This window comes from Podarcis gaigeae, assembly GCF_964106915.1.
Source record: "Podarcis gaigeae genome assembly, chromosome: 10".
Lineage (NCBI taxonomy): Eukaryota > Metazoa > Chordata > Lepidosauria > Squamata > Lacertidae > Podarcis > Podarcis gaigeae.
Window position 1 is genome coordinate 374048 of NC_139686.1, and position 24016 is coordinate 398063.

The 24016-nt window shown below is 49.1% G+C and overlaps 3 protein-coding genes across 9 annotated transcripts in view; 1 reads left to right on the forward strand and 2 right to left on the reverse strand.

The window, feature by feature from the left end:
* The window catches only part of LOC310826004 (uncharacterized protein), a 65455-nt gene extending 42989 nt beyond the window's left edge, over positions 1-22466 (reverse strand). Inside the window, exons 1-2 of one of the 3 annotated variants that reach the window (XM_083700328.1) lie at positions 22323-22466; positions 13118-13262 (exon numbers count right to left, since the gene is read on the reverse strand). The gene's annotated coding sequence lies outside the window, so the exon portion shown is untranslated. Of the gene's footprint in view, positions 1-13117; positions 13263-17391; positions 17470-22322 lie in introns of those variants that run through there. The other 2 variants (XM_083700329.1, XM_083700330.1) reach the window with 2 other exon arrangements.
* LOC310825835 (uncharacterized protein) overlaps positions 1-24016 on the forward strand; it is a gene marked incomplete at its 3' end in the record, with an annotated part of 63158 nt that overhangs the window by 31763 nt on the left and 7379 nt on the right. The window lies entirely within an intron of this gene.
* LOC310826044 (uncharacterized protein) overlaps positions 1-24016 on the reverse strand; it is a 160119-nt gene that overhangs the window by 21453 nt on the left and 114650 nt on the right. Inside the window, exon 1 of one of the 5 annotated variants that reach the window (XM_083700518.1) lies at positions 2420-2727. The exons of the other annotated variants lie outside the window; for them this stretch is intronic. The gene's annotated coding sequence lies outside the window, so the exon portion shown is untranslated. Of the gene's footprint in view, positions 1-2419; positions 2728-24016 lie in introns of those variants that run through there. 5 annotated transcript variants of the gene reach the window in all.

The following is a 24016-nucleotide window of genomic DNA, read 5'->3' on the forward strand; positions in this document are numbered from 1 at the left end:
CTCCCCTGTGTGAGTCCATTGATGTCTTCTAAGTTTTCCATTATCACTAAAGCTCTTTCCACACTCAATACATTTATAAAGTTTCTCCCCTGTTTGTTCCCGTAGATGTCTTCCAAGGTTTCCACTATTACTAAATTTCTTTCCACACTCCATACATTCATATGGTTTTCCCCCTGTGTGAGTCCGTTTGTGCAATTTAAGGTTTCCACTCTGACTGAAGTTCTTCCCATACTCTCTGTGTGAGTTTTCTCTCTGTGTGAGTTTTCTCTCTGTGTGAGTCCACTGGTGTGTTCTAAGTTTTGCATTGAAAGAGAAGCTCTTTCCACACTCCATACCTTTAAATGGGTTCTTTCATTTTTCTGTTCGTTGATGTTAACTACGTGTGTTCATTCAGTGAAGCATATTCCACATTTCACACATTTTAATGGCTATTCCTAATGAAACGAACGGTGCCCTGTCCCCTGCAATTCTGTCTTCTCTGTCACCTTTTTCAGAGTGGGCAGAAAGGAAATCCTGTTTGGGCTTCAGGAAAGAGAACACAGAAAAAAAGGGCCCATCATTAGCACTTTCTCTTATTTCAACATCTCCTACATTCTCCCATGTCCTCCCCATGTTCCCAATTTTTAGGAAATGAAAATGCTATGATGTCAAATGGCAGTAATGCATCAGCAACCTTTCATAAACCTCAATCATCTTTAATAACACAGCATGGTCTTGGAATACAGTTGTCCTCTGAGAATGCCTTTCAAATCAAGTGTTTGCCCCCGTTTCCACCTCTAGATCTTCATGAATCCCCTGCACAGTTTCACTGACCTCAGGAGGTCCATATGGACCATTTTGGGAGACCCAGGTCTATGTCTTTTCTGGGGACTGTGGTCTGGGTCAGTCAGAGAACTAGTGACAAGGCTTGGTGCTTGGGGTCAGCTGAATGGGTGCTCAGGGAAGCTCCTGTTCTTGGAGTTGGACCTCTGTCTACGTGCCTCACATTGCATGGAGAGAGCAGGAGAAGCAGAAGGAAAGCACATGGGAATCCCAGGCGGAAACACCCACCCCAATGGTTCTTTATAATGATGATGTGCTGCCTGATCCTGTGCTTGTCTTCTGACAGAGGACTATCCTAATCTGGCACTGAAAAGCAGGATATTCAAGGCAAGGAGATAACTGTACTTCATGGTAGGTGGCCATATTGGTCTGACACAGTTGAAGTAAAAAATTAACAAAAATAGTCCAGTAGCACCTTAGGGTCTTGGGAGAAAAGCAATGAGAAACCTAGACAGCATCTTAAAAAGCAGAGACCTCACCTTGCCAACAAAGGTCTGTATAGTTAAAGCTCTGGTTTTCCCAGTAGTGATGTATGGAAGTGAGAGCTAGACCATAAGGAAGAAGGCTGATCGCCAAAGAATGGATGCTCTGAATTATGGTGCTGGAGGAGACTCTGGAGAGTCCCATGGACTGCAAGAAGATCAAACCTCTCCATACTGAAGGAACTCAGCCCTGAGTGCTCACTGGAAGAACAGATCCTGAAGCTGAGGCTCCAAGACTTTGGCCACGTCCTGAGAAGAGAAGACTCCCTGAAAAAGACCCTGATGTTGGGAAAGATGGAGGGCACAAGGAGAAGGGGACGACGGAGGACGAGATGGTTGGACAGTGTTCTCAAAGCTACCAACATGAGTTTGACCAAACTGCGGGAGGCAGTGGAAGACAGGAGTGCCTGGCGTGCTCTGGTCCAGGGGGTCACAAAGAGGCGGACACGACTAATCGACTAAAAAACAACAACAGCAACTTAGGGGCCAACTAAGTTTGTTCTAGGTATAAGCTTTCGTGTGCATGCACACTTCTTCATATAGTGAAGGGTAGTGTGAGATGGTAGTAGGAGTACCTTTCGGAGAAAAACCCCAGCCCACCCTCCCACGATATACAAGGGTCTGGTGACATCCATGTCAGTGTATCTGAAGAAGTGTGCATGCACACCAAAGCCTAGAACAAAATTAGCTGGTCCCTAAGGTGCTACTGGACTACTTTTTAATTTTTTATTTCAACTGTGTCAGACCAACACGGCTACCTACCTGAATCTAGATGTCATGGGGTGTTGGGGAGCAGTAGGTCCTTTGGTGGGAGACATGTCCTGCACCTCCTGGGGTCATTTTTCCACCCTTGGTCCCGGGAGGGAGAGGCTGCACGGGGCTAAAGGGGAACCCAAAACAGCGAGCGGGATCCATCCACTAAAGCGAGATGAGCGCTGCAACCCCAGAGTCGGCCACGACTGGACCTAATGGTCAGGGGTCCCTTTACCTTTACCTATATGTACTGTAAGCTGCCCAGAGTGGCTGGGGGAAGATACTAATACTATAACGTCTAGAGTGGTACCTCAGGTTACAGGCGCTTCAGGTTACAGACTCTGCTAACCCAGAAATAGTACCTTTTGTTAAGAACTTTGCTTCAGGATGAGAACAGAAATCGCGCGGCGGCAGCAGGAGGCCCCATTAGCTAAAGTGGTGCTTCTGGTTAAGAACAGTTTCAGATTAAGAACGGAGCTGCAGAATGAATTCAGTTCTTAACCCGAGGTACCACTGCACTATTATTATCATCTTGTGATTTTTTGTAGTTATTTTGGAATTCATACTGCAATATTAGCTTACGAAATGTTATGGGTGGAGAAAATCACAGGGTTGCCATAAACTATAATCCCACCCACGAACTCTCATTCACATACAGTCTATAAATTTGGGGAGGTCACACACCTCACCTGTGCTAATACTGGCAGTCTTTGGCCTGCACAGGCACACCCTGTGTGTAGAGCCTCCAGCCCCAGGCACTGTCTATCATGAAAATGGGTCCTTTGACTGGGAAGATTCATGCAGTCGCTGTCATCAGATGCTGATGGATTGTATCTCAACTTGTCAATCACTTTGACATTGGCTACAAAGAATAAGAGGATCAGATACGCTTTTGAGGTGCAACTTCTATATCAGCCCTGAGAGCCATTCCATGGACTCTGCACCCCTGTTTCTGATGACAGGTGTACATTATCCTCATCCTCAGCGGAAAAGACATTAAAGATGGAAGCCTGGGAGAGAGGAAAAGGTTTCTGGCTGCTTCCTGGGTGGGATTGCGGAAACCAAGAGCCGCTTCTGAGAAGGCCTCCCCCCTCCCCTCTTCCTCTGGGGATTTCCTCTCCTCTCCAAGGGACCAAGGAATGGACTGGGCAGAAGCGCTGTGTCTGGACAGGGCAGGGGCTTATGGGGTGGGAAGAGGAGGGAGATTGCAGGAAGGAAGGGGTGGGGGGACTGGACCCCCACTTTTCAGGGATCCCTGGGCGGGAGGGAGAAGCCACGATTGAGACGCCCCCCCCCAAACTGGTCTTCCTATCTCTCCCCCCCCCCCAGTGCTCCTCTTCCCTCCCCCCCTCTCTCCCGCAGTTTCCCCTGCACTCTAGCGCGACTGACACCTCGCCCTGCGCGCCCCATCTCTCCATCCTAGGCCCCCACCGAACAGGAGCAAGGGAGGGACAGGGGGGTCTCTATCCAGGCGTCTCTCGCGCCCCTTAACCCTTTCATGGGACACGCGGAGCCTGGGAAACGGGTGAGGGGTCCGCCCTGCGAGGAAAGCCCCCTTCGCAGCACGCGTGCCGGGATCCAGGCCCCACGGAAGGCGCTTGGGGGAGCTGGGGGTCTCTGGATCCTCTTCTCCCCCCCCACGACCCCTTTACCTCTTTCTCCTCGCTCCCGATTCTCCTTTCCTGCAACATCCTAGCGCCCCCCCCCCAGAGCTACGGGGCAGAGCAGCAATCCGGAGAGGAAGCTCCACTTCCGGGAGAAGCAGGCAGGGTGGGAGGGGGCTCACCCCCCCATTCCTTCAGCAGAAGCCGGATTGGAGGAGGAGGAGGAAGGGGTGGGATGTTTGGGGGCGGGATCTGGGGTTGTGGGGATGGGATGAGAGGAGGATGTGCCGGGAGGGGAGGGAAAGAATGGGGGGGGGAGAGATGAAGGTTTTCCCCCTCCCCTCTTCCTTCTGGGAACAGGAGAGCGGGGGAGGGGCTGATCCCGGAGATCCAGCTGCCAAGTGGGTCCCGTCCCCCTACAAGGTTTGCATTGCAAAATGCTCCCCTCCCCACCCCACGAGCTTAGATCCCTCCGTGTTTTAGGTCTTGGCGCTGCAGCCCCTCCGCGCCCCCCCCCCCGAAGTTCCTTTAAGAGCCCCACATTGCAGGGGGCAGGCTCACCTGCAGCGAAACAAAAACCAGCTGCCCTGGCCGAGTGGAGCCAGGCTGGGGCGCACCGTGGGGACCCCAGAAACGTGTCCCTAGAAGAAATGTGTCTGATCCTGCAGGGCTCACCTGACGCTCTGATGCAAGTGAACCCCCCATTGTCCTTCAGGGAGAACAGGAAAATAATTCCTTCCAGTAGCACCTTAAAGACCAACTAAGTTAGTTCTTGGTATGAGCTTTCGTGTGCATGCACACTTCTTCAGATACCTGGGAGAACAGGGTTTCCCAAACTTGGGTCTTCAGCTGCTTTTGGACTACAGCTCCCATCACCCTGAGCTAGCAAGACCAGTGGTCAGGGATGATGGCTATTGCCGTCAGGCCCTCCAGGTGGCTCTGGCAAGTGAGCCCAGCTGCATGTGACAAGAGTGGGGGAATTCCTTCCTGCTGTTACGGAAATAACAAGGGTGCGTGTGTTTACCATCTGACATTATCCCCTGGGTCCAAAGCCCCTCTCCCCTCAGTCGCACAAGAACAACACACACACATCGTATAAATACAGGAAAACACGGTCTCTGCATTTTATGAATGGGATTTATGGACTCTGTGTTTTATGAATGGGATTTATCAATAACTGAAGCTCAACAATCAAGAGTGCTATGTTTTGACACCTAGCCAATGGGGAAATCCGTAGACGGCTGAAACTCTCTGCAAACCAGCCTTTCAGCTCAGCCTTTGCACGATTGTCTCAGCGCCCTCCTGCTGCTCAGACTATGGGCAAAGTATATTAAATGTAGCCATTTTGGTTTCGATTGCCTAAAGTTGCTACAATGTTACAAAGATTGTGTCTGAATGTATCCTTTCAGCTTGACAGCTCAGGGAAAGATACCTAACTTTGCAAATTCATACAATAGCCATTCTTTAACCAATTCTTCCCATTCCAACGCCATTTTAAGGTGAATTTAGGCTTCACCCTCCTCCATGACCCTGGAAGCGGATAGTCAGGTAGGCAGCAAGAACAGGGCCTCCTGCCATATTCCCCTGAGCGTGAGAGAAAGAACACTTCGCCCCACCCAGGGAGTGACCAAGGGGTGACAACAGACTTCCACAGAGGCAGCTGGCCAAGCCAGGTGTTCTGGAAGCCCATCTCAGGAGAAGCCCTGAGGGCAAGGATGTATGTGGATAGTTTTATTGTTCTCTGGGTGGTGGGTACTGGAGAGGTGTCCAGAGATGTACCTGATAGAAGGATGAACTGCTGAACTTGTGTAACCCTTTGATACCCCTCCCCACTTGTGACATACTAGTGAGGATGCTGCTCAAAATGTATTCTGGGTGAAGGGGGGGGGGAGTTAAAAAGGTTGATGTCACCCCAGGCTCAGGGTTCTTGCTCTGTGTGGGAATCTCTTGTGCAACAATAAAGATCGTGGTCTACTGATCGCCGGTATGCTCCAGATTACAGTGGTACCTCTAGTTACAAACTTAATTCGTTCCGGAGGTCTGGAACCCTTCAAGGTTAGCGGAGTTTGTAACCTGAAGCGTTTGTAACATGAGCCGTTTGTAATTCGAGGTACCACTGTACTTGGCTGGAACTTCCTTCTTTCACTGACCTCATAGACTCATGGTGGGACTTGCACCCCAACGAGCTGGGCTGTTGAGTAGCCTCTCAACCCGGGATTTTCCTTATCACTGGCCATCCCCTTTGAGTATAGGGGTCAATGCCCCTATTCCTCCAGCAGGAGCGATTGTGGGGATTCCATTCAGCTGTGCCGTTCCCAAAGGGCAATTCTTCTTCAGCCATGGTGGGATCAGAAAGGCTAGAAGCTGAAGAGGTTTCCCTTGGAGTAGGCTTTGCTTCGTTTTCTGCTGACCTCAGTCTCTTGGATTGTGGCCAGCTTTCCTCTTCCATTTCCCTGAATGCTGACCAGTGTTGGATGTGTGGGGAAGCAAAATTCACCCCAGAACTTTTCTGCAGGGTTCCCTTCACTGCGCAGAAGGAAGGAGGGAGGGGGGAACACGTATTAATGAAGGGACAGTACTCTGAATGGAGAGGAGCAGAAGCGGAGTCCCCTCAAGATCAGTATTGGGACCTGTGGCTTTTCAACTTGTTCATAAATGATCTAGAGCAGTGTTTCCCAACCTTGTGCCTCCAGATGTTTTTGGCCTACAACTCCCATCATCCCTGACCACTGGTCTTGCTAGCTAGGGATGATGGGAGTTGTAGGCCAAAAACATCTGGAGGCACAAGGTTGGGAAACACTGATCTAGAGTTAGGCAGCAAATTGATGGCAGCAAATTGTCCAGGGTTGTTCAAAGAAAAAGAGATTGCAAGGAGCTCCAAAAGGACCTCTCCAAACGGGGTGAATGGGCCGAAAATACAGTTCATTGTCAATGAGATTAAAGTGATGCCTGTTGGGACAAAAAAACCCTACGCCCATTAATATAATGTACAGGCTCATGGGGTCTGAACTGGCTTTCTGTGTGTGCTCTGGGAGACCAGGGGAGAGGGGAGCTGGTCGCAGCAGGAGAGGGAGTCTCCCTGGATGCTTCAGCAGCCGGCCTCCTCTGGGTCGCCTGGCCCCCTCCTCTCCCCTCTCTGAGCCTAAACTGCTCTCTGCCCCAGCCTCTTCCTGCTCACCAAACCCTGTTTCCTCCTCAGCTTGCAACACCTCCCCTTCCGGTCTGCTCCCCTTTCTCCCTCTATCTGCTCATCGCCATCCCAGACCCTGGGCTCTGAGCTTTCTTCCCTTGTGGACACCTTCTTCCCCAGCTGGCAACAGCAGCCACAGCAGTAAAATCAGTATGTTGGTAATATGAACTGTGGTCCTCTGGTAGGAAAACTCCCGAGTAGCATGATTGAATCAAAACTTCAGGGACTATGGAAAAGCACTACCTTCCCCAAACCCCAGAAAAAGCAGGAGCTCTGGGGTTGCCCCATGGGGTTCAAGAGTGAAGATGGGCCCATCAGGAGACTTCCCTGGTCCCTGCAGCCCCTCCGTTCCCCTCTTGCAATTAGGCTTGGGGGGAAATCTCCCATTAACTCACAGTATTATAAGTTTTCTTCAGAATGCTTAGGAGGCAGGGATGAATTTCTGGTGAAGAAGCAGTGCTTGGAGATCATGCGGTGGGGGGATGACAGAGTTTGGTGCAAAAACCGTCTTGCATGCTTGAGTAGAGCAACTCCAGGGCATGGGCCAAGTAGCAGCAGGGTAGTGGCCACGTGTAGAGCAAGTCCCACACTGAGGTCAAAAACACACACAGAGGCAGCAGGACTTCTTCAGGAATAGTTTACTGAGCTTTCAAAGCATACAGTTCTCACTGAGTCCCCAGTGAGGCACAAAACGTAGCTCCTGAGAGCAAATCCGGTTTCAGCAGTAAAAAAAAATACAGCATGCAGGATATCTAAGTCAGGCACACAAACCGGCAGAAGGGAGCAAGGGAGGAAAGAGGATGGAAGGACACAGGGCAATGGAGGTGTGTCTTTCGCTTCCTGTCGTCTGGGAGGTTAGTCAGCAACTCAGCATATTCAGGGACTTCACAAAGCAAACCTTTCTGCCGGCTGCTTCCAGGCAAAAGGGCATCACAGAAACACACACTGTGATCTGTGGTGTATTGCCATATCCATTGTTTTTGAAAGGTTATCACAATGTAGTCTAGAAACCAGTATAGGATGAGATCAATATATCGCTCAGCCCTAATCCTCATTCTGTGGGAGTCATAAAGCCAGAGGCAGAGGTTTGTAAATACTGCAGGGTGCCCCCTGACATTCCTCTGGGCAATGATTACCTTATATGGTAAAGGGGCAATAAAAGCTTTACCGGATGAGGTAACATGAGATTGGCAAACGGCCATGCGGCTGGGCAGAACAAAGGAGAATAAATCGGAGAAGGGCAGACAGAAGGGGTTGCTCTCTCTTATCATGGAAATATTACTGGCTTTCTGCGTCTTTATTTTACCCTAAAGAAGTGCCACTTGTAACGGCAGGCTCCAACATCATTCACCACCAGAAATCTAGATTCACCCTCTCCCCCTCACTATCAAAAGGTACCTTACATCTAAAATAATAATCACTATTGTGAGATGTTACCTTCATTATTTCATTACTATGTTGTTGTTTACTCGTTTAGTCGTGTCCGACTCTTCGTGACCCCCTGGACCAGAACACTGTCCCACCATCTTGCCCTCTGTCGTCCCCTTCTCCTTGTGGCCTCCATCTTTCCCAGCATCAGGGTCTTTTCCAGGGAGTCTTCTCTTCTCATGAGGTGGCCAAAGTATTGGAGCCTCAGCTTCACGATCTGTCCTTCCAGTGAGCACTCAGGGCTGATTTCCTTCAGAATGGAGAGGTTTGATCTTCTTGCAGTCCATGGGACTCTCCAGAGTCTCCTCCAGCACCATAATTCAGAGCATCCATTCTTTGGCGATCAGCCTTCCTTATGGTCTAGCTTTCACTTCCATACATCACTACTGGGAAAACCAGAGCTTTAACTATACAGACCTTTGTTGGCAAGGTGAGGTCTCTGCTTTTTAAGATGCTGTCTAGGTTTCTCATTGCTTTTCTCCCAAGACCCTAAGGTGCTACTGGACTATGTATGGTCTAGCTCTCACTTCCATACATCACTACTGGGAAAACCATGGCTTTAACTATACGGACCTTTGTTGGCAAGGTGACATCTCTACTTCTCAAGATGCTGTCTAGGCCTGTCATTGCCCTTCTCCCAAGGAGCAGGCATCTTTTAATTTCGTGACTGCTGTCACCATCTGCAGTTATCATGGAGCCCAAGAAAGTAAAATCTCTCACTGCCTCCATTTCTTCCCCTTCTATTTGCCAGGAGGTGATGGGACCAGTGGCCATGATCTTTGTTTTTTTGATACTGAGCTTCAGACCATATTTTGAGCTCTCCTCTTTCACCCTCATTAAAAGGTTATTTAATTCCTCCTCACTTTCTGCCATCAAGGTTGTGTCATCTGCATATCTGAGGTTGTTGATATTTCTTCCGGCGATCTTAATTCCGGCTAGGGATTCATCCAGCCCAGCCTTTCGCATGATGAATTCTGCATATAAGTTGAATAATTTAAATAAGCACGGAGACAAAATACAGCCTTGTCATACTCCTTTCCCAATTTTGAACCAATCAGTTGTTCCATATCCAGTTCTAACTGTAGCTTCTTGTCCCACATAGAGATTTCTCAGGAGACAGATGAGGTGATCAGGCACTCCCATTTCTTTAAGAACTTGCTATAGTTTGCTGTGGTCGACACAGTCAAAGGCTTTTGCATAGTCAATGAAGCAGAAGTAGATGTCTTTCTGGAACTCTCTAGCTTTCTCCATAATCCAGCGCATGTTTGCAATTTGGTCTCTGGTTCCTCTGCCTCTTCTAAATCCAGCTTGAACTTCTGGGAGTTCTCGGTCCACATACTGCTTAAGCCTGCCTTGTAGAATTTTAAGCATAACCTTGCTAGCGTGTGAAATGAGTGCAATTGTGCGGTAGTTGGAGCATTCTTTAGCACTGCCCTTCTTTGGGATTGGGATGTAGACTGATCTTCTCCAATCCTCTGGCCACTGCTGAGTTTTCCAAATTTGCTGGCATATTGAGTGTAGCACTTTAACAGCATCATCTTTTAATTTTTTTAATAGTTCAGCTGGAATATCATCACTTCCACTTGATGTCTTCTGCTTCTGTTAGGTCCTTTCCACTTTTGTCTTTTATTATGGAAATCTTTGTACGAAATGTTCCTTTCATATCTCCAATTTTCTTGAACAGATCTCTGGTTTTTCCCATTCTATTGTTTTCCTCTATTTCTTTGCATTGCTCCTTTAAGAAGGCCCTCTTGTTTTTCCTTGCTATTCTTTGGAAATCTGCATTCAATTTCCTGTATCTTTCACTATCTCCCTCGCATTTTGCTTGCCTTCTCTCCCCCACTATTTGTAAGGCCTCATTGGACAGCCACTTTGCTTTCTTGCATTTCCTTTTCATTGGGATGGTTTTAGTTGCTGCCTCTTGTATAATGTTACGAGCCTCCATCCATAGTTCTTCAGGCACTCTGTCCATTACTATACAGTTTTACATATAAACAGCAGAACCTCAAATACACAACATGCTTTTAAGATGGATTTCCTGCTGAGTTCATTGCTGTGAAGAAGAGTAAACTCTGAAAGGAACATGTTCCTCATTCCATACATCTAAATGGCTTCTCCCCTCTGAGTCCTTAGATGTTCCTTAAACACTCCATTATAACTAAAGCCCTTTCTGCAATCTTTCCCTTTAATCAGCTTCTCCTCTTTGAGGGTTGATGGGTTTGTAGGGTGTCAACTGTTAAAGTTCTTCCTGTCCATGAGTCTGTTGATGTAGGACTTCCACTAGGACTGAACCTCTGTCTACTTGACATTTATAGGGTTTCTCTCATGTGGGAGCTTGTTGATGTAAATCAAGGGTTCCACTCGGACTGAAGCTCCTTCCGCACTTCATGCATTTAAATGGTTTCTCCCCTGTGTGAGTCCGTTGATGACTTCTAAGCATTGCAATGAAACTGAATCTCTTTCCGCATTCCATGCATTCTTATGGTTTCTCCCCTGTGTGTGTCCGTTGATGTATATTGAGGTGTCCACTCTTACTGAAGCTCTTTCCACACTCCATACATTTATATGGTTTCTCTCCTGTGTGAATCCGTTGATGTGTTTTAAGGTCTCCATTCTGACTGAAAATCTTTCCGCACTCAATGCATTTAAATGGATACTTCCCTGTGTGAGTCTGCTGGTGTAATTTAAGGTCTCCTATTTGACTGAAGCTCTTCCCGCATGCCATACATTCATATGGTTTCCCCCTGCCTGTGTGAGTCCGTTGATGTGATCTAAGGCCTGAATCGTAACTGAAGCTCTTTCCACATTCCATACATTTATATGGTTTCTCCCCTGTGTGAGTCCGTTGATGTGTTCTAAGGTATCCATTTCGACTGAAGCTCTTTCCGCACTCAATGCATTTAAATGGTTTTTCCCCTGTGTGAGTCCGTTGATGTATTCTAAGTGTTCCAATCTGATGGAAGCTCTTTCCACACTCCATACATCCATATGGTTTCTCCCCTGTGTGAGTCTGTTGATGTGATCTAAGGCCTGCATCGTAACTGAAGTTCTTTCCACATTCCATACATTTAAATGGTTTCTCCCCTGTATGAATCCGTTGATGTTTTTTAAGGTCTGCATTCTGACTGAAGCTCTTTCCACATTCCATACATTTAAATGGTTTTTCCCCTGTGTGAGTCCGTTGATGTATTCTAAGGGCTCCATTTTCACTAAAGCTCTTTCCGCTGCCATACATTTAAATGGTTTCTCCCCTGTGTGAGTCCGTTGATGCATATTGCGGTGTCCACTCTGACTAAAGCTCTTTCCGCACTCCATACATTTATATGGTTTTTCACCAGTATGAGTTCGCTGGTGTAATTTAAGGTCTGCATTCTGACTGAAGCTCTTCCCACACTCCATGCATTTAAATGATTTCTCACCTGTGTGAGTCTGGTGATGTTTATTGAGGTGTCCACTCTTACTGAAGCTCTTTCCACACTCCATGCATTTAAAAGGTTTTTCACCCGTGTGAGTCCGTAGATGTGAACTTAAGTGTCCACTCTGACGGAAGCTTTTCCCGCACTCCATGCATTTAAATGGTTTTTCCCCTGTGTGAGTCCGCTGGTGTATATTGAGGAGTCCTCTTAGACTGAAGTTCTTCCCACACTCCCTGCATTGGAATCCTTTCTTGCCCATGCGAGTCCGCTGATGTGTTCTATGTTTTCTACTATCAGTGAAACTTTTCCCACTCTCCATACCTTTAAATGTTTTCTCCCCTCTTGGAGTCATTGATGTGAGCTATGTGTGCTCATTCAATGAAGCATATCCCACATTTCACACATTTTTATTTCTATTCCTAATGAAATGAAAGGTGCCCCATTCCTTGGAATTCTGAATGTCTTCTCCATCACCTTCTTCAGAGTGGGAGGAAAGGAAATCCTGGTTGGGTTTCAAGGAAGAGAACAAAGGGAAAGAGAGCACATCAAGCTCCATTAGCCCCTTCTCTTATTTCAACATCTCCTACATTCTCCAATGTCCTACCCATGTTCCCAATTTTTTGGAAATGAAAAAGCAATGTCATCAAATGATAGTAATGCATCACCACTTTTCATAATCCTCAACCATCGTTAATAAAGCAGCATGATCTCGGAATACAGCCTTTTCAAATCACTTGTTTCCTCACAGGAAAGACAGCTGCTCTCTGTCCGTGAACAGGCCCTCTCTTTCTCTGGTCCATCGTTCCTTTGGACATTCCCCATCCTCGGCATCATAATCCTCCATCCACCTCTAGATCTTTATGAATCACCTGCACAGTCCCATTGGCCACAGGAGATCCATGTGGACTATTTTGGGAGACCCAGGTCTATGTCTTATCCATTGGTCTGTGGTCTGGGTCAGTCAGAGAACTAGTGTCAAGGCTTGGTGCTTGGGGTCAGCTGAATGGGTGCTCAGGGAAGCTCCTGTTCTTGGAGATGGACCTCCCTCTACATGCCTTGCATTGCATGGAGAGAGCAGGAGAAGCAGAAGGAAAGCAGCTGGCAAATGGGAATCCCAGACGGAAACACCCACCCTAATTCTTCTTTATAATAATGATGTGCTGCCCGATCTCGTGTCCGTCTACTGAGTATCCTAAAGTGACACTTAAAAAGCTGCATATGAAAGGCAAATGGATAACTGTACTAGTGAAAACTTCAACCTTGAATATGTAGTGTTGAATTATTGATGGCCTGAAGTTGTGTTATTTCTAGAGACATGAATTCATTCCGCTTCTGTCTCAAATATAGCTATTATATGATGTCATGAGGTGTCATGGGAGCGATAGTACCTTTGGTGGTCCCCACCCTGCACTCAGCTCTCACCTGTGCCTTCCAGAAGCTGTCAGGATGAATCAGGGGCCACAATCCCAGGAATGGCTTCAACCGGCCGGCAAAACCAGGTGAGGATAGCTGATGGGTCTCAAATCCTTGGTGGGTTGGGGAATTCTGCTGCACCTGAAGTCAAGCCCTGGTGGATGGAGAGGATGAGAAGAACAGTGAATCCCACAGTCTAGAAGGCAGATTCTGCCCATCCTGCAGAGGAAAGTGAAGGGCCGATGGGATCGTCAACCGGGGAAGGAAACCCATTGAGAAGGAAAACTCTGGTCCTAAACATTTGCGGCCTCATGTGTTATTTTCAGGAGAAGAAAAGGCTATGGAGGGAAACCCACACAAATCCAGAGGGGAGTCTCTAAGAGGGTTGGATGGTGTCCTGCACACCTTCTTCATTCAACTCCTGCAGCCAAGCTGGTGCGTACATATTGCTCTGCTTTCCTTGGGACCATATCAGCCGGACTGAGAAGGGGGTCTGGTTGTCTAGGCAGCCCAGGACCCCCAAACCCACTGCCCAGGCTGGCAGTGCTACAAACACAGCAGTTTCAAGTGAGGAGTTCAGAGCTGCGTATCAAAGTCTCTCCGATGTGGAACAAGGGAAACAGAAACAAAATTTACATCATAAATGTAAAGGTAAAGGGACCCCTGACCGTTAGGTCCAGTTGTGGCCGACTCTGGTGTTGCGGCACTCATCTTGCTTTATTGGCCGAGGGAACAGGCATACAGCTTCCGGGTTGTGTGGCCAGCATGACTAAGCCGCTTCTGGCGAAGCAGAGCAGTGCACGGAAACGCCGTTTACCTTCCCGCCAGAGCGGTACCTATTTATCTACTTATACTTTGAGGTACTTTTGAACTGCTAGGTTGGCAGGAGCATGACTGAGCAATGGGAGCTCACCCCGCCGTGGAGATTTGAACCGGCAACCTTCTGATTGGCATGTCCTAGGCTCTGTGGTTTAACCCACAATGCCACCCGCGTCCCATATTTACATCATACGGCATTGTAAAAGTACCGTATTTTTCGCCCTATAGGACGCACTTTCCCCCCTCCAAAAATGAAGGGGAAATGTGTGTGCGTCCTATGGGGCGAATGCAGGCTTTCGCTGAAGCCTGGAGAGCGAGAGGGGTCAGTGTGCACAGACCCCACTCGCTCTCCAGGCTTCAGGAGAGCCGCAGCGCCAGCCCCACAAGGTCGGGGGACAGCGGGGAGGCGGAACGCCGCCATCCCGCTGTCTCCCGATGTGGTTTGGAGGCTGACGGCAGGGAGACGCAAGCTCCGGGGACAGCGGGGAGGTGCAGCGCATCTTCCCGCTGTCCCCAGACCTGGTCTGCAGGCAGGCGGCAGGGAGAAGAGCGCTTCTCCCCGCTGCCTGCCCCGCAAGCACCTGGGGGGGAAAATAATTTTTCCCCCTTTATTTCCCCCCCAAAAAACCTGGTGCGTCCTATGGGCCGGTGCGTCCTATGGGGCGAAAAGTACGGTATTCAAACTATTTGTTTTTTGAAGAAAAGACCACAGTGTATCATGTGGCCCCTTGAAAGCTAATAAACGTATTGTGGCTGGCAGTTTTGGGGGTGCAGGACCAGGAAAGCTTCTGCCACCATGATCCTTCCAATGGGGATTCAGGCCTCATCATGGGACTGAAATTGCCCTGGTTGTGCTGGTTGGTGATCTCTGACGGGCTAGAGGCTGAGGGGGAAGCTCTTTCCTGGTTCTCTCAGCGGCTTTGGAGACCTTTGGCCATGGTGTCCTTCTGGACAATCTTGGGAAGCTGGGGGCCCTGCTATGCAGTGGTTCCCTGCCTTCTGTTGGGATTTGCAGGATGTTGAGTAAGTCTGCAGGCTTCAACAGGCTGATGCAATACTCTGTGAAGTGCTGGGTCAGAGTGACTCAGCGGGGATGTGATTGGCTATCACCTGTTTTAAAAGGAAAGCCTGTTCAACAGTAAGTTGTGGTGGTTGTGCTGAGGTGTGGTGGTGCTGTGGTGGAGAGTATTCGATTGCCAAAAGGAGCAGGTACTCTGTATGGACTGTTTTTGTAAATGCTTGTATATAGCTCACATTAAAAAGACTGCACTGAAAAGAAACCTGGGACTCTGAGCATTTCGCTAAAAAGCGCCGCGAGGAATTTGCGACACCTTCCTCCTGGGCCATGTCCAGAAAATGGTGTTCAGACCCCTGGATGCTTACTTGTGGGCTGCCCCAGGGCTCCATCCTCTCCCCTATGCTTTTTACTATCTATATGCAGCCACTGGGAGAGATCATCAGGGGGTTTGGGTTGGGTGTTCACCAGTATGTGGATGCCCAGCTCTTCCTCTCTTTAAAATTGGAACCAGTGAAGATGGTGAATGCCCTGTGTGGCTGTCTGTAGGTGGTTGGAGGATGGATGGCGGCTAAGACATTGAGGTTGAATCCTGACAAGACAGAAATACTGTCCCTGGGGGAGGGTGGGGGCACTCCTGGTCCTGATGGGGTAACTGTGCCCCTGAAGGACCAGGTGTGCAGCCTGGGGGTCATTTTGGACTCCCAGCTGTGCATGGAGGCACAGGTCAATTCTGTGTCCAGGGCAGCTATCTACCAGTTCCATCTGGTACGCTGGCTGAGAATTTACCAGCCTTCAGACTTTCTCACCAGAGTGGCACATGCTCTGGTTATTTCCTGCTTGGAGTACTGCCAGCTGCTCTACATGGGGCTACCTTTGAAGGTGACTCTGAAACTGCAACTAATCCAGAATGGGGGAGCTAGACTAGTTACTGGGAGCAGCCACTGAGACCACATAACACTATTTCTAAAGTATCTTCCCTGGCTCCCAGCGCATTTCCGAGCACAATTCAAACGGTTGGTGCTGACTTTAAAAATGTCTGTGGGATGTGAAACACAAGAGCAGTCAAGTACAACATCCCGGACATAAAAGGGGATATCCTCACCAGCCAGTCGGAACTTCCAATTTCTCCTAGGCTGGGACAGACTTCTTCTGCATGTGACTAGAAGTGGGTGCGACCTCACCTGCCCAGGTAACAAAAGAGCAGGACTGGTCAGCCACTCTCTCTCTGACTACATTCGTCGAAGAAGCAACATCTGCTTAGCCTAAGATGCTCTCTTGCACTGTCTCCTTATGGGATAAAACAAAACAAATTCCTTCCAGTAGCACCTTAAAGACCAACTAAGTCAGTTCTTGGTATGAGCTTTCGTGTGCATGCACACTTCTTCAGATACACTGAAACAGAAGTTTCCAGACCCTTCTATATAGTGAGAAGGTGGGGAGGGGTATTACTCAGAAGGGTGGTGGGAATGGGTGGTTGGCAGATAGCTGTGATGAGCCTGTTGACGACTCTTAACGACTGCAATAGGTCTTACAGGGAGAAGCAAGGGGTGAAAAGGTGAAAAATGGCTTTGTCATGTATAATGAGATAAGAATCCAAGGTCTTTGTTCAGGCCAGGTTTCTCCATGGTTTTAAGTTTGGTGATAAGTTGTAATTCAGCAGCTTCTCTTTCCAGTCTATTTCTGAAATTCCTTTGTAGTAAAACAGCTACTTTGAGATCTTGTATAGAATGTCCTGGGAGATTGAAGTGTTCTCCTACTGGTTTCTCTGTCTTGTGATTCCTGATGTCCGATTTATGTCCGTTTATTCTTTGGCGTAAGGTCTGGCCTGTTTGTCCAATATAGAGAGCTGAAGGACACTGTTGGCATTTGATGGCATACACAATGTTAGACGATGAGCAATTAAATAGTCCCGAGATGGTATGTGTGATGTTGTTGGGGGAATTACCAAGGAAACTTATTTTAGAGGCTTTAGCGAGCCTGAGCAAACGCATCCACTGTAAGTTTAAAAGGGGGAATGTTACTCTGCTAAATTGTACAACTTGTTAACACAAGTTGGAAAGGATATAATCAAACAATATATCCTCTCCTGCATCCCTGAACATTCCCAGTGTCATGGTTGCATTTTTCAGGCATAGAAAAGTATGGATGTAATGTATAGCGATAATTCCTAACCTATTTGTTCAAGAAGGTTCTGGTAGTTTTACTCTGTATGATTCAAAGCTGGTGTTTTCTTTAGATCATGGGGAGGCAAACTAAGGCCTGGGGGTATAAATGCGATGATGATGATGATCTTGTGGGGGTTTTTTTTAGTTATTTTGGAGCTCGTATTGCTATATCAGCTCATAAAATGTTATGGGTGGAGAAAATCACAGGGTTGCCATGAACTATAATCCCACCCAGGAAATCTCATTCATATACATTCTGTAAATTTGGGGACGTCACACACCTCACCTGTGCTAATACTGGCAGTCTTTGGCCTGCACAGGCACACCCGGTGTGTAGAGCCTCCAGCCACAGGCACTGTTGGAAATCTGCCTGGGTCAGAGGAATGTGCCACAGCGTAGGCACCGGCAGATATTCCTTGTTGACCTCCCCGCTGCTCCACTCTGCTGATAAGCAGCCGAGGTCTCGGCGATTCTTCTCAGATGTGTGAGAGGAACACACCGTTCTTCCTCTCTCCCCTTTGGTGTCCCCCAGGGAGGGGAAAGAAGCAGACAGAAATCTATTTACATCTTTTATTTCTGTATTTTACATCAGTACAGAGAAACATGTCTGCACTCCACAGCAGTAAGAATAAACTCCACCCATGTACTTCCAGTACGGGTCATATGACACACACACTGAGCTAACATCCGGTGCTCAGTACAGAATGGACTGCCCCTTTGTTCCCATGGCAACAGTCACAAACTTCCTGTTTGGCTTTCCAGCCACAAGCAGCTGACTGAGCTGCTAGAGCCTTTGCTTGCTGCAGCTTTGGTGCTTTATAGTAACACTCACCCCCTTCATGGATCACTGCCTTGCCGTGGCGAAGGGGCTTGAAGAACTCAGAGAAGCTATGAACTATGCCGAGCAGGGCACCCAAGATGAACAGGTCATAGTGGAGAGTTTTGACCAAACGTGATCCACCTGGAGGAGGAACCGGCAAGCCACTCCAGTATCCCTGCCAAGAAAACTCCATGGACAAAGACAACAGGCATATAAAAGATATGACGCTGGAAGATGAGCCCCTCAGGTCGGAAGGTGTCCAACATGCTACTGGGGAAGAGCGGAGGGCAAGTACAAGTAGATCCAGAGCTGATGAAGCGGCTGGGCCAAAGCCGAAAGGATGCTCAGTTGCGGATATGCCTGGAAGCGAAAGGAAAGTCCAATGCTGTAAAGAAAAATATTGCATAGGAACCTGGAATGTAAGAACCATGAACCTGGGTAAGTTGGAGGTGGTCAAAAATGAGATGGCAAGAATAAATATTGACATCCTGGGCATCAGTGAACTAAAATGGACGGGAATGGGTGAATTCAGTTCGGATGACCATCATATCTACTACTGTGGGCAAGAAACCCGTAAAAGAAATGGAGTGGCCCTCATAGTCAACAAAAGAGTGGCGAAAGCTGTACTGGGATGCAATCTCAAAAATGATAGAATGATCTCGATACGATTCCAAGGCAGACCTTTTAACATCACAGTAATCCAAGTTTATGCACCAACTACTTGTGCTGAAGAAACTGAAATTGACCAATTCTATGAAGACTTACAAGACCTTATAGAAGTGACACCAAAGAAGGATGTTCTTCTCATTATAGGGGATTGGAATGCTAAAGTAGGGAGTCAAGAGATAAAAGGAACAACTGGCAAGTTTGGCCTTGGAGATCAAAACGAAGCAGGGCAAAGGCTAATAGAGTTCTGTCAAGAGAACAAGCTGGTCATCACAAACACACTTTTCCAACAACACAAGAAACGACTCTACACATGGACATCACCAGATGGGCAGCATCGAAATCAGATTGATTATATTCTCTGCAGCCAAAGATGGAGAAGCTCTATACAGTCAGCAAAAACAAGACCTGGAGCTGACTGTGGCTCAGATCATCAGCTTCTTATAGCAAAATTCAAGCTTAAACTGAAGAAAGTAGGAAAAACCACTGGGCCGGTAACTTACAATCTAAGTCAAATCCCTTATGAATACACAGTGGAAGTGAGGAACAGGTTTAAGGATTTAGATTTGGTGGACAGAATGCCTGAAGAACTATGGATGGAGGCTCGCAACATTATACAGGAGGCAGCAACGAAAACCATCCCAATGAAAAGGAAATGCAAGAAAGCAAAGTGGCTGTCCAATGAGGCCTTACAAATAGTGGGGGAGAGAAGGCAAGCAAAATGCGAGGGAGATAGTGAAAGATACAGGAAATTGAATGCAGATTTCCAAAGAATAGCAAGGAGAGACAAGAAGACCTTCTTAAACGAGCAATGCAAAGAAATAGAGGAAAGCAATAGAATGGGAAGAACCAGAGATCTGTTCAAGAAAATTGGAGATATGAAAGGAACATTTCGTACAAAGATTTCCATAATAAAGGACAAAAGTGGAAAGGACCTAACAGAAGCAGAAGACATCAAGAAGAGGTGGCAAGAATACACAGAGGAATTATACCAGAAAGAAATGGATGTCTGGTATACCCCAGGTAGTGTGGTTGCTGACCTTGAGCCAGACATCCTGGAAAGTGAAGTCAAATGGGCCTTAGAAAGCACTGCAAATAACAAGGCCAGTGGAAGTGATGGTATTCCAGCTGAACTATTTAAAATTTTAAAAGATGATGCTGTTAAGGTGCTACACTCAATATGCCAGCAAGTTTGGAAAACTCAGCAGTGGCCAGAAGATTGGAGAAGAAGGGCAGTGCCAAAGAATGCTCCAACTACCGCACAATTGCACTCATTTCACACGCTAGCAAGGTTATGCTTAAAATTCTACAAGGAAGGCTCAAGCAGTATGTGGACCGAGAACTCCCAGAAGTGCAAGCTGGATTTAGAGGAGGCAGAGGAACCAGAGACCAAATTGCAAACATGCGCTGGATTATGGAGAAAGCTAGAGAGTTCCAGAAAGACATCTACTTCTGCTTCATTGACTATGCAAAAGCCTTTGACTGTGTCGACCACAACAAACTATGGCAAGTTCTTAAAGAAATGGGAGTGCCAGATCACCTCATCTGTCTCCTGAGAAATCTCTATGTGGGACAAGAAGCTACAGTTAGAACTGGATATGGAACAACTGATTGGTTCAAAATTGGGAAAGGAGTACGACAAGGCTGTATTTTGTCTCCCTGCTTATTTAACTTATATGCAGAATTCATCATGCGAAAGGCTGGGCTGGATGAATCCCTAGCCGGAATTAAGATTGCTGGAAGAAATATCAACAACCTCAGATATGCAGATGACACAACCTTGATGGCAGAAAGTGAGGAGGAATTAAAGAACCTTTTAATGAGGGTGAAAGAGGAGAGCGCAAAATATGGTCTGAAGCTCAACATCAAAAAAACGACGACCATGGCCACTGGTCCCATCACCTCCTGGCAAATAGAAGGGGATGAAATGGAGGTAGTGAGAGATTTTACTTTCTTGGGCTCAATGATCACTGCAGATGGTGACAGCAGTCACGAAATTAAAAGATGCCTGCTCCTTGGGAGAAGGGCAATGACAGGCCTAGACAGCATCTTGAGAAGTAGAGACATCACCTTGCCAACAAAGGTTCGTATAGTTAAAGCTATGGTTTTCCCAGTAGTGATGTATGGAAGTGAGAGCTGGACCATAAAGAAGGCTGATCACCGAAGAATTGATGCTTTTGAATTATGGTGCTGGAGGAGATTCTTGAGAGTCCCATGGACTGCAAGAAGATCAAACCTCTCCATACTGAAGGAAATCAACCCTGAGTGCTCACTGGAAGGACAGATTGTGAAGCTGAGGCTCCAGTACTTTGGCCACCTCATGAGAAGAGAAGACTCCCTGGAGAAGACCCTGATGTTGGGAAAGATGGAGGCCACAAGGAGAAGGGGACGGCAGAGGACGAGATGGTTGGATAGTGTTTTCGAGGTTACCAGCATGAGTTTGACCAAACTGCGGGAGGCAGTGGAGGACAGAGGTGCCTGGCGTTCTCTGGTCCATGGGGTCACGAAGAGTCCGACACGACTAAACGACTAAACAACAACAACAACAACAAGTAACACTCACCTGTGCTAATACTGGCAGTCTTTAGCGTGCACAGGCACACCCTGTGTGTAGAGCCTCCAGCCCCAGGAACTGTCTTTCAAGAAAAGGGGTCCTTTGACTGGGAAGATTCATGCAGTCGCTGTCATCGCATGCTGAAGGATTGTATCTCAGCTTGTCAGTCACTCTGACATTGGCTACAAAGAATAAGAGGAACAGAAATGTTTTTATGTGCAACTTCTTTATCAATCCTGAGAGCCATTCCATGGACTCTGCAGCCCTGTTTCTGATGACAGGTGTACATTATCCTCATCCTCAGCGGAAAAGACAATAAAGATGGAAGCCTGAGAGAGAGGAAAAGGCTTCTGGCTGCTTCCTGGGTGGGATTGCGGAAACCAAGAGCCGCTTCTGAGAAGGCCTCCCCCCTCCCCTCTTCCTCTGGGGATTTCCTCTCCTCTCCAGGGGGAACAATGGTTGGACTGGGCAGAATGGCTGTGTCTGGACAGGGCAGGGGCTTATGGGGTGGGAAGAGGATGGAGCTTGCAGGAAGGAAGGGTGGGGGGACAGGACCCCCACTTTCCAAGGATCCCTCTCTGGTCGCCTTGAAGGGGGGCATTCCTGGCAGGAGGGAGAAGCCAAGGCAGCACCTCAGGAGATTCATCGTGGGCGTCATGATGGAGACGGCCTACCCAGACTGTCCTTCCTATCTCTCTCCCCCCCCCAATGCTGCCCTTCCCTGCCCCAGGGATGCTCCTCTCCCTCCCCCCCACTTCCTTGACCCCCTCCCTCTCTCCTGAGTCTCCCCTGCATCCAGAGGCTCCCTTGGCTCCGCTCACCCCACAACCTGTGCCCCCATCTCTCCAGCCGGAGGCGCCCCCCCCCCAAGACAAGCAGGGGAGGGACAGGGGGTGTCTCTATCCCTCGTGCCCGTTAACCCTTTCGTGGCCCACCTCTCTCTGCGCGGAGCCCCCAGCGCTCCGGGGATGCCTTCGCGGGGTCACGGGGCGATGGGGTCCTCATGGGGACTCCCTGGGTGGGGGTCCCATGCCCGCCCTCGCCAAGGCGCCTAAGGGGCCGAAAAAAGCCCCCTTCGCAGCATGCGTGCCGGGATCCAGGCCCCACGGAAGGCGCTTGGGGGAGCTGGGGGTCTCTGGATCCTCTTCTCCCCCCCCCCACGACCCCTTTACCTCTTTCTCCTCGCTCCCGATTCTCCTTTCCTGCAACATCCTAGCGCCCCCTAGAGCTACGGGGCAGAGCAGCAATCCGGAGTAGAAGCTCCACTTGCGAGAGAAGCAGGCAGGGTGGGAGGGGGCTCACCCCCCCCATTCCTGGAGCAGAAGCCGGATTGGAGGAGGAGGAGGAAGAGGAGGAGCAATGTATTGGGGGCGGGATCTGGGATTGTGTGGGCGGGATGAGAGGAGGAGGTGCCGGGAGGGGAGGGAAAGTTTTGAGCGGTGGGGGGGGGAGGAGGAGAGGAAATCCCCCCCCCCGTCTTCCTTCTGGGGATCAGGAGAGGGGGGAGGGGCTGATCCCGACAATCCAACAGCGAAGTCATGGAGGTTTATGGAGGTTTGTCTCCTTGACATCTGCTGGGAGGGCGTTCCACAGGGCACTCACGACAACCGAAAAGGCCCCGTGTAACCTCACTTGGGGACGCAGGTGGCGCTGTGGATTAAAGCCTCAGCGCCTAGGACTTGCCGATCGAAAGGTCGGCGGTTCGAATCCCCGCGGCGGGGTGCGCTCCCGTTGCTCGGTCCCAGCGCCTGCCAACCTAGCAGTTCGAAAGCACCTCCGGGTGCAAGGAGATAAATAGGGACCGCTTACAAGCGGGAAGGTAAACGGCGTTTCCGTGTGCGGCTCTGGCTCGCCAGAGCAGCGATGTCACGCTGGCCACGTGACCCGGAAGTGTCTCCGGACAGCGCTGGCCCCTGGCCTCTTGAGTGAGATGGGCGCACAACCCCAGAGTCTGTCAAGACTGGCCCGTACGGGCAGGGGTACCTTTACCTTTACTTTAACCTCACTTCTCGCAATGAGGGACCTGCCAGAAGACCCTCGGAGCTGGACCTCAGTGTCCGGGCTGAGCGATGGACCTGGAGACGCTCCTCCCCTTCTACTGCGCTGAGACCATTTGGGGCTTTCAAGGTCAGCGGACCGGGAGCCAGTGAGGATTTCTTAGGACCCGTGTTCAGGGACCAGCTGTTAGGGGGCCGTTCAGCTGCAGTCCAAAACTGGATGTATCCCTTGCCGGAAGTAATCCATAAACCTCTCCTGCTCCGCCTTCTCGGGATGCCATTGGTGCGCGATGCTCCGGCTCTCGAGAGAGGGAGAGGCGTGAGTTGGGTCCCCCAGAGCGAAAGCCCAACCCCTCCCTTTCCTGCAAGAAGTCGGGCGTGTGGGGGTCCCGTTGGTTCGGCTCTGCAGAGGCTGCCTGAGGGCGCCTGCTGGGATCCGGTGAGCCTCCTCTCTCCCAGGATAGGGCCCATGGGGAGAGCAGGGGTCCCGGCGCTGCATGGTGAAAGGGGGGCAAGTCAGGGCGCGGAGGGTCGCAGGAGGGCGGCAGCTCTGCTCTTCCTTTGCATAGATGCGCTGCTGACCCATTGGGTCCAGGAGTGGGGAAATGCATGCAGAGAAACCCCATTCGGATGTATGGATCAGTCCCCTTGTATAACAGAGGTTGTCCGCGGAGGGAAACATTCGGACATGAAATATACCCTGGTCCCTAAAACCTCACCTGTGCAAGGAGAAGGAAGGAAGAAAGGAAGGAAGGAAGGAAGGAAGGAAGGAAGGAAGGAAGGAAGGACAGAGAAAGCGCTTCCTCTTGCAACCTGTGGAACTGCCTCCCACAAGAGCCAGGGAGGCCACCAATCAAGGTGGCGTTAAA